Source organism: Ahaetulla prasina, chromosome 3 (genome assembly GCF_028640845.1).
Source record: "Ahaetulla prasina isolate Xishuangbanna chromosome 3, ASM2864084v1, whole genome shotgun sequence".
Lineage (NCBI taxonomy): Eukaryota > Metazoa > Chordata > Lepidosauria > Squamata > Colubridae > Ahaetulla > Ahaetulla prasina.
In genome coordinates, this window is record NC_080541.1 from 143,384,357 (window position 1) to 143,397,208 (window position 12,852).

General features: G+C 37.2%; 1 long non-coding RNA gene across 1 annotated transcript in view; it reads right to left on the reverse strand.

The window, feature by feature from the left end:
- The window catches only part of LOC131194745 (uncharacterized), a 55,869-nt gene that overhangs the window by 29,037 nt on the left and 13,980 nt on the right, over positions 1 to 12,852 (reverse strand). The window contains exon 2 of the long non-coding RNA XR_009154295.1: positions 7,954 to 8,075. This is a non-coding gene — a long non-coding RNA (uncharacterized LOC131194745). The remainder of the gene's footprint in view (positions 1 to 7,953; positions 8,076 to 12,852) is intronic.

Consider the following 12,852-nt stretch of genomic DNA (forward strand, 5'->3'; position numbering starts at 1 on the left):
CACATTTGGCCAATAAAAAATTCTATTCTATTCTATTCTATTCTATTCTATTCTATTCTATTCTATTCTATTCTATTCTATTCTATTCTATTCTATTTTTACAATCTACTCAGCTACTAAACTTTGTATTTTCAATATGACTTTTTGGCCTTATGTTTTCAAGTTATCTTGACCACCCCACTAGAAACTGCTACAGTATATGAATCAAGCATGATCCTGAAAAGTAGCAGGCTAATAGTGGTAGCCTTTCAGAACAGAAATATTTTTAATAGCAACTAATTTATTTATAGCTCTGAGCAATGCCTTGGATAATAGCATCGCAGAGTATGAGTCTACTTTGTGTTCACAAAAGAGGCTGACTGATGGAAATGTGCACATCTGGAGGACTTCATATTTCATCCTAGCCAAACCATCTCTTCAGTACACACACACACACACACACACACACACACACACACACACAAAGGGAACATGTTGTCCTGAGAATTTTCTCCTCAGAGGATACTCCCCTTCATTACTGCAGAGAAATCTAATAGGCGATTCATTCACAGGAGTCTCTGTCAAAGGCATGACTCATTCTCTTACAATGTGCATTTCAGTCTACTTATTGAACTATTTAGTAGTCTTCTCCTGCATAGTCTAACTGCATGCCAGTTCACAAATTGGCTTGCTTTTTATAATTTTTAAAAGTTCAATTAGCATTATGAAATTAATGTAACTCCAAATGTATCACTCAAGTCCAACATTACCTTAAGTGCAGCTGAATATTAAATTTTATTAGACATAATATTTAATGAAATAAAAAGGAACATTACCAATTCTTAGTAAAAGACAGAATGGCTAAAAATGATGTTTTGAATTCAAAATGTTCTACAGGGACCCTATGCTTTTTATTTACGTACCGTATTTTTTGGAGTATAAAACAACCTTTTTCCCACCTAAAAGGGGGTGAAAATTCGGGTGTGTCTTATATAGCCCCTCCCACCCACTGGCCCCCACCCTTTGGCCTCTGCCTCCCAGCAATTTACCTCCTTGAAGCAAGCAGCAAGAAGAAATAGCCCATTTCAGCTTCAGCACAGCCTAATTAGCACAAGTTGATTGTCCCCGACTCTCAGCTGTTTCAGGCTGCAGGAATTGCCATTGCCTATTACTGCACGGGCCTCTGCTGCTTGCTGGAAGGAGGTAAATTGCTGGGAGCAGATTTTTTTTCTTGTGCTAATCAAGCTATGCTGAAAAAGAAAATGAAAGTAAAGCAGGCTGTTTGCTCTTTGCTGCAATGAGGCAAAATTGCTGGGAGGCAGAGGCAGTTTTCTTTTTCTTGTTTTCCTCACCAAAAAAGGTAAGTGCGTCTTATACTCCGAAAAACACGGTACTTTATTTACTTACTTACTTATTGTTATTCCATACTATGTACATTTATTCAATGGTGGTTTTAAAACTTTAATGTCCCTCTGTCATACCTTATTTGTGGGACGTCCTGAATGTTTTACATTGAAACACATTAATGGATAAAACCTCAAAAATTTTCACAGTTTAAATATTAGTATAGCTATTTAAAATACTTGGAAATATGCCAGAGCAAGAAATCATTATTCTCCCTGCCACCACCCACCTTAAATAAGTCAGCTGTTTTCAAAGAATTCTTAGCACTTTTGATATTAATGGCTTTATGTGAGAACAGAAAACATATTTAAATTCTAAAATGTCTATGTGACCCATTAATTTCAAAAAATGTGTGTTCACTCATGAAACATGGATCGGGAGGTCAGAGCCCAGCTGGTAACCTCCACATTCAGGTTATATTTACTCTAGAGATCACAAAGATTTGCGGGGAACTGTCTCCAGTTGTGTCTACCCTGCATTAAAAGCTATCTCTGATTGCAATGGGAAATATTCATGAATTCTACCTCCCACTTGCAGGGTCTGGAGATCTGGTAAAGATGAGATTTAGGAGACAAATCTGAAGGTAAACAGTCGGCTGCAGGTAAACAGTCGGGACCTATCATTCTCCTGAGTTGTGCTTCCTTCCATTGGATGAGCGTCTGCGATGGATACAATCAAGAATGCAGACTGGATAGATAGAAGCAGCTGATATATACGGTCAGTTAGAATGTGTGCTGTGGTCTTCTCGGAATTCTCTGAGACCAAAGCCGAAGAGACAAATCAGACAATCAACCCAAAGAGCCAAGATTTCATCTTATATCTACAGCAGCATCAGGTGACCCTGAGTAGATGAGACCCAAATCGATTATTTGGATTCAGATTTTGGCAGGCACATAGTTGCATTGAACAAAGGCAATCTGCATATTTCCTTGAAGCAGATAGCAAGGCCTCTAATAAAGGCGTTCCGACATATGGTGTTATATATGAGCAGCTTCCAGGTCCTTGTCCCTCTGTTGAAAAACAACAATAACAACCGCCTCTCTGGTTTTAGATCTTTAGATGCATTCTTATCCCCCTTGCTCCTTGTCCCATTATTCAGACAAGGTAATGGAATTTTGTGGGGCTCAAACTGGATTTTTACAGACAACTGTTTCTGCTCTACCTCTCTTCTCCTAGCAGATCACACCAACTGTTCAAGTTAAAAGACAAGTTATGTTCTCTGTGAACCTTTAAATCTTAATTGTCTTAGTAATTGGATAATTACACAGCTCCTGACTAATACAGTATCAGGTGGTTTATGTCATGGCAATAAAATGTTTCAAACATGTATTTGTCTGGCTTTTGGTTTTAGCAAAATTGGCACAGGATAATATGCCAGGTGAACTAAGGTTCTCATGTTTTTCACTCTCAAACACCTTGTTTGAGTCATATTTGCTCTCAGAAACCTAAGAGGTTCAAAACTCAATTGCTTGTGGCTCATTGAAGAAGTTTCTCAGAAATACGATTTTCACCCCTCCCGTTTCTATAAATGCTGTCAGAAGCTGAGCAGGATAAAGAGATCTACTGGATCTACTGCCCACTAGCACTGCTGATTCTGTTGGTCAGAGATTAGCGCTGTTCCCCTTTGGATTTGACTGTCTGGGCTTCTTTCAGTTCAGGATTAGCATGTGTAATTCCATCATTGTTACAAACCAAAAAGGAAATAAGCTACAGTAAGGCAAAGTAGCAGGAAGCAACAAAATATTTTATGGCTTGCTTACAGTACTTCCTTTTCTGTAGCCAAAAAAACCCCCTATGTATATAGATTTCAGAAAGTTTCCTGGAGAATATATGCGGCCCAAGAGGACAGGGTTGATTCTACTTACGCTTTAACTCAGGGGTCTCTGGGAGTTGAAGTCCACAAGTCTTAAAGTTGACAAGGTTGGAGACCCCTGCTTTAACTGACTGTATCATTCACTAATGTGCTCGATGTCTCCTCCTGAATAATCCCTTATGTAATCCCTCTTGCTTCCATTTTTGTCTTTTCCATGAGTCAGATGGCACGATGATTTATTTTCTGATTGACTTGAGTCTCCTGCCTTGCTTCCCAGAGTATTGTTTGCTTGTATATTTGTCTGCAGTACTGTGCCTGTTGAGATTGCTAAATAACTCTGTGGGGGAGGCATATAAGAGACTTTACTTTGCAGATGGGTTTGAATCATTCAGTTGTGCAATCTATCATTAAGAGTTTAGCTTTAATTTCAAACCACCAAACATTGAATGTCAAGCAGCAGCTACAGATACGGGAATGGCTCCCCACATTACTTTTGTGGGAAATGTTTTTTGTGTGTGTGGGAAGTGGCTGATGAAGTGCACCAGTTCTGAGTATGAGAGAGTGCCTACACAGTTTAAAAAAAAACACATCAAGGATTAATTTTCACTATTATGATTTCTAGGTAGTAGAAACCAGCATTAACCTCTTGCACAGAGCAAGTAACTCAAGTATAGGGTTGGTTAGCTTATCTAACTGATTCTGTAAAAAAACAGCTAAAGAACTACAAATGCTTTGGGCTTTGCCAACTGGCCTTACATCTCTGGCTCTTTGGCTGAGCATGTTATGTGTTGATGTGTTGTAATTACTGGAATGGATGATTGTGTCTCTTATCTTTATTGTCTTATGAAGGCATTTTACTTCTGATCTCACAGTAGAAATCAAATCCTTTTTCTTTAAGGAAAAGAATTTCCTTCATTTATTAATTTTACTATATACTGTACAGATTTTCCATAAGAAAAATCGAAAACAACTCACAGCAGAAATAAGATTTAAAAAAAAGAAAAACATTATACTAGTGCAGATAAATGATAACAGAAAGGATAAGCCATTCAAAGCTAAGGTAAATGAAAAGACCAGGGAAGATATGATATATTAGAAAAACATGTAGGTCAGTAGTGAGTTTCAAAACCCATTGCTACCAGTTCACTCGTGGGCATGCACACGCTTGCATTCGCATGCGATGCTTCAGCGCATGCACATACGCAGAAGTGTCCGGGTGGTGGGCAGACCCTCCCGCCGCCGCGACTACCAGTTCACCTGATCCGGGGCGAACCGGTAGCAACCCACCACTGATGTAGGTGGTCTCCAAATTAGCACATCTCCAGAATTAAATAGCCTGGACTTCATCTCCCAAGTGCTGTTTCTTTTTATCAATACATCATGCTGTTTATCAGAGGTTCTTTAGCTTCCACAGATTGCTGGATCTAGATAAGTATATAGGAAGAAAAATGATTCTGCAGCTATTCAGCCCATAATTATGATGGCCACCTTGAAGTGAGTACCAAACCAAGTTGGCTTGTTTTCTTCATGGCGTCTGGCACAACTGTGGCTGAGCTAGCCAAGATGTGTAATGGGGTGAAGTCAGATTTTCTATTAAGTATTGTCTTTCTGCCTTATTTCTGGATTATTTTCATGTCCAGAACATGAGCAGAATTATCTTTTGTATTGTTCTTAGACAACAACTTGGCAGAACTTTAGACTCAAAGAGATTTGAATAGCTATTTCTATTATATGTGTATGAAAATCTTTCTTCAGTTCTGAATGGGACAAAACTAGGCCTACACAGTAAAAACAGAATAGATTAGCTATTTGAGAAAAGAATGGGAGAAATCTGTAATTTTCAGATGAGACTCACAGAAGTATAAATTCGAAATATATTTGGGTAGTCACCATGTGGCTATTAGATGTAAAAGAGTGGATCTGGCTCCTTGACTAGAATGTTCTGGCTCTGCTTTTGCCTGCTAGCAATATAAGTATTTGTAAATAAGCTAATATATTATAAAATACCTTCAATCTCAATGTCTGAAATCTAAAAGAAGAGTCTATCCTTATAATTTGGCCTAGACATCAAGCTAGAAACCAGGAGACGGAAAGTTCTATTCCCATTTTAGGCATGAAAGCCAGCTGGGTGACTTTGGACCAGTCAACCCAATCTACCTCACAGGTTTGTTGTGGGAAAAATGAGAGGAGGAAGGAGCATTAGGTATGTTTGCCATCTTGAGTTATTTATAAAAACAATAAAGGTGAGTTAAAATTAAATAAATAAATACTGCACAGTTGAAATCCGTTACTGTTTCAGGAAGCGGAATGAGTGTTAATGTACTTTTGGTTTCAGTATTTAGATGAGAATACATTTCATTCAAAAATATCCCCATTTTTTCCCCAGCTAAATCCATGAGAAAATTGTTCGCAATGAGCTCTTCGGATATTTAAACATCAGGAATCATTTAGAAGTTTGTCTGCCTACTCATTCCATCAAACGATTATGTAATTTTTCTTGTGACTGGTGAACAGATTCTCCCGCTATGTAGCCAGAGGTTTTTACTTAGATCCACGCCCAGAACTATCCTTTCAAACTTCCTTCAGATTCTTAAAAAGGAAATATATTTTTCATCCTAATAAGGCATGTGTTTGTCTAAACAGTGATGTTGTTAGTGTAAATACAGGACTAAAGTATTTTAAGTGGGATAGATATTTAGCACTGATAACAGCATAACTGAGCCTGAGGGAATTACATATTCATATAATGAAGAAGGCAGCTCAGAGAAACTTTTCATAATTAGAACGCTCATTCTGAGGAAGGCTCTAGAGTATTTCCAGTGGGTGAAGACTGTTACTCATCTAAATTTAGAAAAGAAAGGTGGTTGCATTGAAGTCAGTTATATAAACTATATCCAGGGGTTTAAATTATATAAACCATGCCATTCAATTTGGATTAAGGATATTGTGGATCAGGACCCAGCTTCTTCCTCAGCATAATCCTTGAGAAGATGAGAGGGTAATATAATTCTACTGTGTATCAATGGCCAAGCATGCTTTTGGTATTACTTTATTACAGGTCTCATGATAACACCACTTTCCATATGGAAAGTTAATAAGGTAGCAATAAATTGAATATACAACTTCCCTTCCCCCCACCTCCCCACCAGTGATCTATCACAGTCCATTGATCCCTGATTTCCCACGTCTCAAACAGACATTTTTCACAATATGCCAACCACAGGGATTTAAATGTCTGCTATACATATACTATTCCACGTAGTTTCCATAGGTCTAGGAACATGCAAAGAAACATATGAAGTGCTTTAAAAAATTATCTACAGGCAGCTAACTTGCTTGTTTTGACAAAAACACAGTAGGATATTTAAAATATCATCTAAGATCCAGAATGGTTAATACAGGTAGTCCTCAACTTAACAATCATAATTAATCAAACTTGATTTTCCAAGCTTTTTTATAGTGGGTGTTTAGTGAATGCGGTGAACATTAAGCAAACACAGTGGTTAAGAAAATCCAATTTATCCAGTGGGATTTTTTTGCTGGAAAATGGAGAAACAGTAAAAAAAAAATGTCAAAAATTATGGTCCCATTACTGTGGGACACTGTAAACAAGTGTAAAGGTGAACGGGTAGCCAAGCCTGCAAAATGTGATCACCTGATTTGGGGAGAGTTTCGCAGCTGTAGGAAATCAGGTTGTTACTGGGGAGGGGGAGCTGTCATAACTTTTAACAGTCACTAATGACTGGTTTTAAGTCAAGGGCTACCTGCAATTGCACTTGGGAGACCCAGTTACTCACTCTTGATTTAATTCACCTCACAGGAATATGGATGTGAGGACAAAATGAACGGAGACCAGCTGAAAGCTGTCTTTAATTCCTAGACAAAATGGAACACAACTTAGGTATTAATCACATCCTCTAAATCTGTTTAAGGTCCTGGAACTTTTAAGGCACAACAGTGCTGTTGTGAATAAAGAAATGGATGATTAACATGGGATTGGAACTAACACAGAGTACTTACTCAGCTATTCTAATGGTTGAGAGCAGAATCATAAAAAACATGAGTCTTAAATTCTGGATAGAGTTTCTTAAAGACAGCTAACTACTAATGAGGTGCTTGCTCATGTCCACCATCTGTCCTTGAATTCTAGCCATACATTCTGTGTGACTTGCACTAACCACTCATTTTTATTAAGGCTGACAGGTCTGTGGTTTTCTGGATTCCTTGCTTGGCTCCTGTGCTGTCATTATTACCCCAGCCAAGATCTCAGGGCATGGGTTAATTTAGTTGACTACAATATGTTCACTGCCCACATTGAAAGTTCACACGTAGGCTTTTTGTAGTAACCACAGTAGAAGGAAAGAAGCCAGCATATGAGCTATACAGCTCACAATTTGGAAAATATGCACTGAGGTCTTAACAGAGCTGGGGCTTCCCATAAACCACCAATATAAAATAACTCTTTTTGTAACTAAGATTAGTTTGCTGTCTTTCAGAAGCAAATAGTAAGCATCAAATTATACTGTGGATCCGGCTAAGCTGTTAAGAAGAGGATGTTTACTTTTTTCATGTTATACATGCTAGAAGTGGCCACCTATTTTGCACATATTCTATTGAATTTATCTTTTAATCTTATACATCATGCAGATCTAAGTCTTCTTATAAGCAAATGTTTGGGTTGGCCCCAAAGAAAAAACATATTCAAAGAATTAGTCTAGTGAAATATCTGGAAATTCATAAATATTTTGCATTCTCACCTTATTGGAAGGTGTTGAACCTGTTTTATGAAGACAAGAATGGATTTTGAAACAGGTGCTGGATTATGAAGTTCATTTGTTATGATTTTTTTGTTTCATTCTCCAACATGTTTTTCTGATTTCTATAGTAACAGTAATAGTAACATTTAGTGTAAAATATTTATTTTTATTTCTATTTACTGCACCGGGGATTCCTTGTTTAGCCCTTTTCAAGCACATCCAAACAGTTTTTTATTTCCTTCGGGAGAAGGGCGGTATAAAAATTTAAATAAATAAATAAATAAATTTCCATCAAGATGCATTTTCTTAAATCTTGATCAGTTATTGCTCTCTTTAACTATGTTCTTTAAAAAAAAGAGATCTATTTTGAACATTAGCAGTTTATTAGCAGAGAAATAATATCAGAGGAGGCTAAATTTGTATCCTAGAAACCAGACAGTGGTTAGAAGTGTCCATTACTTTTATTGCCCTCTTTCAGAAATATACAATAGATGAAAAGAAGAGGAGGTAGCCAGTTAGTCTCATTTCAAAGTCCTGTGGACACAACATGAAGATAGTCCCTGCTTACTTTTATTACTTCTCTTCATAGTGCCACAATTGTTTTTAATCTAAGAAGGAATTTTCCACTTGTTTACCGGATCTGTAAACCACCAGTTTCTCCAATTAAAAATCAGAGGAACCGTTCAAGTGCCTGTAACTGCAACAGATATTTTTGAATGCCATCCATATCCCTTTGATTTATAAGATCAATGTATTCTAAATTCCTGAAATTAAAATTTATTTTTATTTATTTATTTTGTCACAATAGTATATATAAGCATAAGCATGAAATAACTATACAATATATAAGTATATATAATGTATGTAATAACTATATTAATTGGATATAATGAAAGGAAACAATAGGACAGGAACGGTAGGCACTTTTGTGCTCTTATGCACGCCCCTTACAGACCTCTTAGGAATGGGGTGAGGTCAATAGTAGACAGTTTTTGGTTAAAGCTTTGGGGATTTTGGGAAGAGACCACAGAGTCAGGTAGTGTATTCCAAGTATTAACAACTTTGTTACTGAAGTTATATTTTCTGCAATCAAGATTGGAGCGGTTCACATTAAGCTTAAATCTATTGTGTGCTCGTGTATTGTTGCAATTGAAGCTGAAGTAGCCTTCAACAGGAAAGACATTGTAATAGATGATTCTATGAGTTAAACTCAGGTCATGTCGAAGGCGGCGGAGTTCTAAATTTTCTAAACCCAGGATTTCAAGTCTGGTGGCATAAGGTATTTTGTTGTATTCAGAGGAGTGGAGAACTCTTCTTGTAAAATATTTCTGGACACGTTCAATTGTATTGATGTCTGAAATGTAGTATGGGTTCCAGACGGCGATGTAGTTGCAGTGGGCTTTGGCACTTAGATCATTTGATATGAAAACTCCAAGGTCTTTAACAGGGTGGGGGTCATCTGTAAAGTAACGTCCATCGAGCTTGTATTTAGTGTTTAGATTTTTTTTTCCAATGTGTAAGACAGAGCATTTGCTGGTTGAGATTTGGAGTTGCCAAGTTTTTGACAATTCTTCCAGAAGCACACTGATAGATGGGGCAGCTTCCAAAGACGGCTGCTCTATTAGGTGCAAGAGTTATTCTATGTTGGTGGTTTATGGGAAGCCCCAGCTCTGTTAAGATCTGAGTGCATATTTTCCAAATTGTGGGCTGAATAGCTCATATGCTGGCTTCTTTCCTTGTACTGTGGTTACTACAAAAAGCTTACTTGTGAACTTTCAATGTGGGTAATAAACATATTGTAGTCAACTAAATTAATCCATGCCCTGAGGTGCATATGTTAATATCCTTAGAGGTAGATGATATAATAATAATAATAATAATAATAATAATAATAATAATAATAATAATAATAATAATAATAATAATAATAATAATAATAATAGTAATAATAATATGCCAACCCTTTAGAGAGTATGGCCATGCAAATTAAGGGTGAGGAGTTGATGAAACTTATGATTATGAAACGTAGGTTTTATACTAACTCACGTGTAGCTACTACTTTAAGAAAATACCTACCTAATCAGGCAAATGTTACATTTAGTATTTTTTGGTAAATAGAAATTCGGAAAGTGCATCCGCATTTCAAAGTTATCTGGAGAAAAATATTTATTACTTCTTCCAGGAAAGAAGTTAATTAGCAGTCCTTTTCAATCACTTTGTCATGCAATTTTAACTTGATTATTACATTTTACTCTTGAGGTCAGGACTCCTACATGTTTTATAGGCAAGCTAACTCTATAATTAAAAGTGACCTTAAATAAAGAGAGGGGAGAAAGGCAGCTCCCACAGTTGGTTTGGAACCAGTAGAAAGATAATCACAGGAGTTAAATGAAATAATTGCATTGAAATTGCATGATAAAGTGATTGCATGATAAAGAGCAAAAGGGCAGGTTTGGTTAGGACGGTGAATACTCTTTATATATAAACTACCAACAGGAATTTGGTACTAGAATTGTGTTACACTCATCATGATCAAAGCCTGTTTTTCCGCACAAATTGTGTTTCCATTGAGGTCAACTGGATTGCCTTGTTCATTTGTAAATAACTATAGCAACACCCACTACCATGTAAAAAGAGGTTTTAAGCATTGTTTAACAGCAACAGAAAAGGCAAAAGGCAAAAGGCAATTAGATTTCTAAGAAGATTGTAAACAAGGAAAGGGAAAATGAGAGGAAATATATTGATGAAGGCATGGAAGGAGGGTTGGAAAACAACAAATTTGAGTTGACATGTACCGAGCAGATATTTTGTTCAGAAAAGATGTTTTTTGTGTTGTCTGTGTCTAAAAAATAAAAAAAAATTACAGAAAAAAAAAAGGAATTTGGTACTAGAATTGTGTTACATTCAACATGATCAAAGCCCCTTCCTGTTTTTCGCACAAATTGTGTTTCCATTGAGGTCAACTGGATTGCCTTGTTCATTTGTAAATAACTATAGCAACACACACTACCATGTAAAAAGAGGTGTTTTTTTAAAAAATTTGAATTTATATCCCGCCCTTCTCCGAAGACTCAGGGCAGCTTACATTGTGTTAAGCAATAGTCTTCATCCATTTGTATATTATATACAAAGTCAACTTTTAAGGTTTTAAGCATTGTTTAACAGCAACAGAAATGGCAGCCAGAGAGGGAATGTTATGGGTCCAGTTGGTTAAGAATTTCAACTGGCAGGGTCTAGAAAGGGGGCCTTCTCTGCTATTGCCCCTGCCCTATGAAATAACTTGCCCCTGGAGACAGGGGAAGCCTCCACTCTCCTGGCCTTCTGGAAGAGCATTAAGATCGGGCTCTGCCAACTGGCCTGGGGGGAATCCAAGAGTGCCATGCAACCCTTGGGGTGCTTGGTGGGCTGAAGGCACTTCCTCTGCCTTTTAACTTTGCAATTGTTCATTTTAACGTTGTTTTAAACTTTAGCTTTTATTTCATTTTACTCTTATCTGTAAACCACCCAGAGGTACACAGATGTTATACGAGATATAGGAATTTGAGGAACAAACAAATATAATACAGGTAGTCCTCAACTTACAACAGTTCATTTAGTGACTGTTCAAAGTTACAACGGCACTGAAAAGAGTGGCTTATGACCATTCTTCAGTTACAACTTTTGTAGCATCCCCACAATCATGTGATCAAAATTCAGGTGCTTGGCAAACTGGTTCATACTTATGACTGTTGCAGTGTCCTGGCGGGGTCATGTGATCACCTTTTGCAACCTCCTGACAAACGAAGTTGATGGGGGAAACCAGCTTCACTTAACAACCGTGTTACCAACTTACCAAGTGCAGTGATTCACTTAACAACTGTGGCAAGCAACCTCGTAAAATGGGGCAAAACTCACCAATCTTTCACTTAACAACAGAAATTTTGGGCTCAATTGTGGTCGTAGGTCAAGGACCACCTGTATAGTCAGTCCCTTTCCAAACATAAATTAAGTTTCATTCCTAGTTAAAAAAAACAAAAGGTTAATTTTTCAGCCTATGCTAGACCTCCCAGGAATTTCCTCCTTCACTGGAAAGAAATGCTGATTTCTGGCGGGGGATCTTTATTAGCGTTGTATAAAGACTGGGATTTTTACACAGTATCCCATCCCTGTCTAGATTTTATAGGCTTTATCTTTGTTGTACGTGCACATCATTAGGGGGTAACTATTTAAAGACAGACACACTAAACATTGAATGTATGACTGCATGTTCAATTCAAGCTTTCTGTCTTGCTGTGAACAGATGAGCCACAGAATATTCTGTTGATTATTCAGCACGTAAAAGTTTTACTTCTTAAAATACTATCTGCATTTAGTGCTTATTTAAAAGGGGGGGGGGTGAGAAAGTTTTGATATTATGCAACTAGAGATGAATGAGTATTCATTTCACCTTTTCACCCCAATCCCTTCTTTTGTTTCCCTTGCATCATTATTTTTTTTTCTTTTGACAGAAAGCTCCAAAAGACCTCACCAGAGGAAGAATGCAATTCAAAGAATATAAAGGAAGCTGAGAAGACCACCATTCATCCGCCCTCTTTCCTGTTTCTTTCTTTCTTTTTTAATGTATGTCGTTTGGAAGAATAAACAGTTCAACTTTAGTGAGTCAAAAACTGGCAGCCGAGTTTTCCTAAGTGCATGTATAAACACAGGGAGACAGTCTGTTTTTCTTTTTTTCATTCAATGGGACCCATCCTATAAATAAAGCTCTCGTACATAATATAAAGAACAATCCCATCAAAGTAAAATGAAAAGTTTCAAGCAGATATGTTTACAAAAGCAGAGGGAAATACCAAATCCATGCTACCCCGCCCCCAACTTCTCCCTTTCTAGTATAGGGCTTCGTCCTGGCACTTATCCTGTGGC